Genomic DNA, 6783 nt, shown 5'->3' with positions numbered 1-6783 from the left:
TTTCCAAGTTTTCGAGTCCCGTCGGACTCAGCTAGGTCCCCATATTCCTAGTCTTCTGATGAGAATGTGTCTCGCATTAATAGGACAAGGGATCTTGCATAGGCTTATAAGAGGTTGGGCTACTCCCCATAATACCAATTGGTTTTATGGTGGAACCTCAACTTTCTTCATGGTATCAGAGCAGGTTGTCTCATGTGTAAAGCCAAACGGCCACATGCGCTCCACGTCGCCTCGTTGTGTTGTCCACGTGTTAGGCTTGAAAATTCGCCACACGTGAGGGGTGCGAGAATGAGTCCCATATTGATGGGACAAGAGACCTTGCATAGACTTATAAGAGGTTGGGCTACTCCTTATATTGCCTTATCAATTGATTTTATGATGGAACCTCAACTTCCATTTTACAAGTTTATGAGTTCCCTCACACTCAGGTAGGTGCCCACGCGCTTTTAAATCATTTTCATGACTTTAGTATCCAAAGCAATTATGGTAGGATTTACTCATTGTACCACAAACGTGTTACAGTAGTGTATAATTGTACTACAAACATGTTTACTTTAGGTTTGGTAAGAAATTTTTATACAGCTTTGCAGAGGTAACTTATTTGGTATTTTCGAATGGCCTTGTCATGGTTTTGTTCCTGATACAATCGATAGTGGGGGAGGCTAGGAAGATTCAAAGTCAAGACCTCAGGTGCATGGGTAAATGCTCTTTATCAACTGCGCTATAGTCCCCTTGCAGCTGCTACATACGGTCTTCGCATTCTGTCGAACATGTCCAAGACATTCAAATAAATATGGAACAAATTAAGGTACAAAATCGTGAAATTTTCACATTGCCAGTCAAAAGGTTGGTAACTTGGTATCTTCCAAAATTGGTTACAGGGTGTGTAATTTGAAACTTCCCTAGCTCTACCGCGTTTTTCAAGTTTGCAAGTCCATCATCCAATGAGATAGTAAAGTTGATCTTTCTTCTTGACTAGGGTGTCCACAGCAATAATGGTAGGCTCTATTCATTGGACTTGTTTAGCGCGTTATACAGTTTCACACACAGTTGCCCTTGCTTTGTATAATTTCTGTCTGTACCCTACTTTCTTGTTGTTGCATGAAATCCCTTTCCATTGACAGCAATCATGTTCCACCGAAGAAGGAAGCCTGATTCCGATGGGTGGTCGCGTTGATGCATTTTCTCGACTGTGGGTGCCAAAGCTATAAATGCTTGGTCGAATCAGTTATTTTCAAAGCTAAGACTAGTTTGTCACTGTATTTGATAACTACTTTTACATGCCAAAGCTATATAATGCGTTGATGCATTTTCTCGACTGTGTTTGCATTTACTTTCTTTGATCTCCTATCTTGGAAATTAACATGCTCCAGTACTTTGTATTCATAATTAATTAAGGATTATTAAATAAAAAATAATTGTGTTACTGCACCTCCTTATAGTTATAAAATTAATTTAATTCTAACATTATTAGTTTATTACTATAGAGGTTTTAATTGCAACTACTTCTCAAGAAGCCAAACAACACTGACATTGAAAGCAATGTATGGAGTTCCTCTTCCCCCAGTTGATTGGTTCAAGCACAACATAAACTTAGGACTTCAGGAGCTATCTTCTGAGCAAATGAACAAACTTAAAGAATCATATAGTTTGTGAATGTATCCCGATACTGAAGTGCAGAGTACAAATATGCATCAGCAAGGTCGTCTTAAAAAAACATAAGTTCAACTTTTCATAATTAATAATATTTTTATACAACAATATATTTACATTAAGGGATGAGGGAATAAATTAGTTGTGAACTTGTTATTCTCGACATTCGAAACTAAGACCTTACTTATAACTACTAGACCGTAATACTAAGTGCTCTGCCAGACCCAACCCTAAAACTAATAAAAAGAAAGGGGAATTAGAGTGCATTTCCTTGAGAACGTAAAGGATGGGCAAGGAAAGTTTCCGTGTAGACTTCAAAAGAAAAAGGAGGCATTCGCCAACGTAGGGGGGCCCACCGAGCGAAAAAATCATAAAATAAGCAAGGTCCACAAAAGTTTGGAAAGTAGTACACCGGTTCACCTTAGCTGTGCTTGTTTGGTACCGACCTCTTTGATGGCCTTTCTTTATCCGAAAACGCTAAAAGGGAAGCGGCCTATTGACTTGCATGAACTAAGTCTTATCCTATCTACACCCCCTGTCAAATAAAGTAGAGGGAGAGAACAGGAAGAGAGAAGGAAAAAGGATTTCTACTTCTTTGTTTTCGCTCCACTCGTGACCGGCACCCCTTGCTTGTGAGAGGACCAATGAGACAGAACACTATTGTATGTTCTAACAATTACTATTAACATATTATTAACTATGCCACTTATAGTATTACGGTTTAATGATATTACTCTTCACATGATATTCAAATAATTCCTACCTAGCTACTATAACAAGGGGCAACCAAGTTTTTCTTTGTAGAAAATTAACAAATGCATATAGTAGGAGCAAATAACAATATAATTACTTTAAATCGGGCCTGACTTAAAACTACCAAGCAGATACGCGGAATTGGTCATGGACTTGTTAGACAGCTTGGTATCGCAATTAAAGGAGCGGGTGGCAAAGTGTTCGACCTCCCTTTTCCCCATTTTTGTTGGTTACATCTTTCACCACTTTGGTTTTGGGTTGTAAGGGCTCAAATTTTAGGACAGGAATCATTAGGCAACTATACACTGCGGATAAGTAGAATGGGAGATGAGCCAGATCAACAATCTGTAAAGAGAAACCATAGCTTCAAAAAATAATAAATTTATGTTTGTTAGTAATGTTTTTGTAAAATAAATTTTAAGATGATAGCGGTGGCAGTGCCAATAGCAGGGTATCCGGCAGACCAATCCTGCATAGTCACAGAGTTAAACCAATAGCAGCAAAAACCTAAGAAGCCTCGCCGGCAGGTTGACTCACGCTCCACTCTTCACCAACAGTTTGCTATCTGGTCAATCAAATCCCATTCCTTACAATAGCGGCAGCTGAAATTCACAATTTTGGATATGCGTTTCTTCACGATTCAGCAAGAAGTCGTAAAAAAAAAAAAAAAAAACCTGAACTGGGTATTGAGAAAGCAACTGCAGACAAGAGATTTTCCCGTGAAAGTGATGCGCTTGTTCTAAAGAGAGCAAACTATTGACGGTGATCACGATGGATGCTTGCTGCTTATTATGTAAATTAAGAGTGCGATGTCAATAAGCTTTTGGTGCTTGCTTATTAGTCAAGGCTCACGCTTCTTCTTGGAGTACGTTTTATGTCTCTTATGGCCAAATGGGGAGAATCATAATTACAATTCGACTTGTAAAGGACTCATTTGATTGCCATTTTGTCTTCAAATTTTACTTTGTGTTCGGGATTGAAAGAAAGTATGTGAGAGAAAAGAGCAGTGAAGAAGTGTGGAGGATGGTGGTGGGAGGGATGAGGAGAAATGAAAGAGAATGCATGAAACAAAAATTTAAAGTTGTTACAATTTTTTGTACTAACTTTTCATCTTACGTATCATTTCTTCTAAATATCTTCCACATCTCTCTCCCACTAGGTTCACGAATTCTAAAATTCACTTATTGAACTATCTGACTGTGCAACCAGACACAAAAAAGAGAGTCCTCTATGTTCCTCTTCCCACTTTCTTACCCATGGTCCCACCCGATTGAGAGAGAGGCAGCGTGCATGAGTTAGTCGTACAAAAGATTTTCTCGACCATGCTTCTTTCTTACACCCTTCTTCATTTTTCATTTACCTCTAATAAAAAAATTAAAACTAAACATGAAATTATTATCAACATAGCTCTAAGCTCTAAAGTTGTATAGCTATGCTGACATGATCTAAATTACTCCAAGTGCCAAGTTCTTATCGGCATGAATAGGGTAGAAGTTCAACTAGAGGTTCAAAGACAAAAGCATGCAAACAAATGTTTTTTTCACTTTTGGGGTCACTAAATTGTATTATTTGCCAGCATTTGGGATTTCAAAGTGCACCAAGAATCAGTTCTAAGATTTCAAGCAAATGACATAGCATCGTATTATTAGAGAATTTCTAAGAGAAAACTCTAAATTTTTGTTAAACTAGCAAGTGATTAGTGTCAAAAAACTATGATTAGTGTCAAAAAACTATGATTCTGTCAAAAAACTCTAAATTTTTATCATACGAACAGTGATTCTGTAAGATTTAAAGAGCAATTGTTCACTTCGCTATTATATATAGTTCTTTATAGATTCTCTTGGAAATGAGTTTTTTAGATTTGCTCTTTCAACTAGAGTTTTAATAGTTTTATTGTTTCTCTTAGAAATGCTCTAGAGCTCTGCTTGAGTAAGCCCCAACAAAAAATCTTTATTGGGGTACAACCAAAATGGGGAATCTCCTTTTGTTTATGAGCTTATTTTTAACACATTACTTGAAAGTATTTCTAAATCTTTTAGATTGATAGTGGTAGACTGAAACTGGTCCAAAAATTAAAATTCCAGTTGCTAAACATATTCCCTTCAGGAATAGTATTGTGTAGTCTATAGGACCACCAACCAAACAATATTGGAATTATGTTCTGAACCATTCAAATTATTGCTTTCTATAAATATATTTTTTGTTGGAAATTACTTCTTTGATTTTAGGCCGAAAAGGGAGATGCTGGGAAGGAGGAGGGAGAACATGGAACCACAGACATCGAATGGCAACAGGATTTCGTCAGTTTTTCATCCTCATCAGTCTTCTGCATATGGGATGGACAGGGAAGATTTTTTCTCTTTTCGGAAAGATATGTGGCCATGTGAACAATACCATAAAATAACAATCTAATATAGTAAAATTAAAAGGAAAATGTTTCTTAATTTTAAGAAGTGGGACAATTACTTAAATTATCGAATTTTCCATCACATATAATTAAGATTTTAAACTTTAGAGGTGGAAATTTTTGCCTGACGTAGAACATGTTTTGTTGTTGGCTCACATGCATGCGGGCGAATCGTGAAAAAAGTTGAAGTTTCATTTGAAAAACCAATTGACAATGGAGGAAGTGAGACAACTCTTTAAAGCTCTAGAAAGATTTCTGAACTTTCTAATGTGAGATTTTTTCCATCCTCACAATAGTCCTGGAGTTCTATTTTGAAGAACAACGAGCAAGAAGGCAATTTGTACACCCAACATGTGAAGAGTACTAGTAGAATATGGACACCCACCATGAAGTACATGCATAACAAAAAGTGGTGGAGGCTCTAGAACATTGAAGCCTAAGCTCCAAAAATGTATTGTTCCATTTGGTGTGGACATACATGTTCCACTCAACATGGGCCTTAAAACGTTGTAGGTTTTTTGGCTAGAATAAAGGAGCATCTCATCTTAGCTTTCTCAGTTCATCACAATTTAGTCTAGAAAGAATGTGTACTAAAATTTTGTTGCATGGCACAAACTTTTGTTCAGATAAGAAGTAGCTACAATGCAATTTATATGGGAAGTTTTACTGGCAGAAATTTTTTAGTATAATGGCCATACTATCACGTCGTATTTAACGCTCAAGTTCTAGTAGCGCATTATTATACCTTAAGTTTTAAAATTACTGAGTGTATTGTTGACCAATATTATAACACGTGAAGTAATAATATCACGTAAATTTACAACACCGACTTTGTTTGTAGCATAACATCTCTATCATAATATCATCAATATATTGGCTCAAACAGCACACTTGTTGTTTGTTCACTTCCACACAAACTGAATTCAATTCCATGTCGTCATTTTTACTCCAGCCTTTCTTTGGCCAAATTCTCCAACTCACATATATAAATAAACAGTGTATAGATTAGGCTTTGATAAGCCATAGGCTCACAACCACAGAAAGACCAGTCTATACCACTCCTTTTTCTTACATTCTTCTTCCTCCTCTTCTTTTCCCTTTAACCTCTTTTGTTCTGCAGAATGCACTTGCAGTACCGATGCCGAGCATCGCGAAGAAGCCAAAGCTCTCAAATGCAAGCTAGTTGTAATAAGTTCAATCTTTTTATGGCCAGTAGTGCCCTAAATAAGCATCGAACTTATTGCAACTAGCTTTAATTTTTGAGTTTTATGCCACCATGATTTGTTTTAATAACAACGTTGATCAAATGAAGAGGTAAGGAAGGAAAAATAAAAGGTCCGATATAAATCTGGACCTCCCGTGAAGTATAAATATGCATCAGGCAAAGTTGTCAGGGTACAATGGGTGGAGGTTCTACGACATTGAATGATTCTTAGTTCTGTATTTCTCTTTATAATCTAAAGTAGCCAGCATGTAGCATAAAGAATTAAAAAGGTGAAAAAAATATATATGTTATTCTCTAAAAGCTTTCAATGTGGGGAGTCTTCTTCTGTCCGCATAAAGTATCAGAGATAATCGTGTAACTTATTCTTTTTCTAGCATATATATATATATATATATATATATATATATATATATATATATATTTGGAATTGGATCCTCTCCGAGGCAAAGCCTTCGGATCCTTCTGACCGAACAACACGAGCTGTTGGATTTTGATTCAACAGCTACAAACAAGAGGATCCTTCTAAAAGTTATAATAATTGTAGTCATTGGATCAAAATCCAACAGCCCGTGTTGTTTGATGAGGAGGATCCCGAAGCTTTGCCTCGGAGAGGATCCAATTCCTATATATTTAACGCAGAACTTATTCTTTTTCTATATTTTATTGTACTTTTTGCGTATGGCATTTGATACAAACTATAAAGCTTGTTTCGGATGAAAAAATGTTGAAATGCAACTGGCATGCA

Source organism: Pyrus communis, chromosome 10, assembly GCF_041283825.1.
Source record: "Pyrus communis isolate YQ-2024b chromosome 10, ASM4128382v1, whole genome shotgun sequence".
Lineage (NCBI taxonomy): Eukaryota > Viridiplantae > Streptophyta > Magnoliopsida > Rosales > Rosaceae > Pyrus > Pyrus communis.
The sequence above is the reverse complement of the archived record's forward strand: the minus strand, read 5'-3'. Positions refer to the sequence as shown.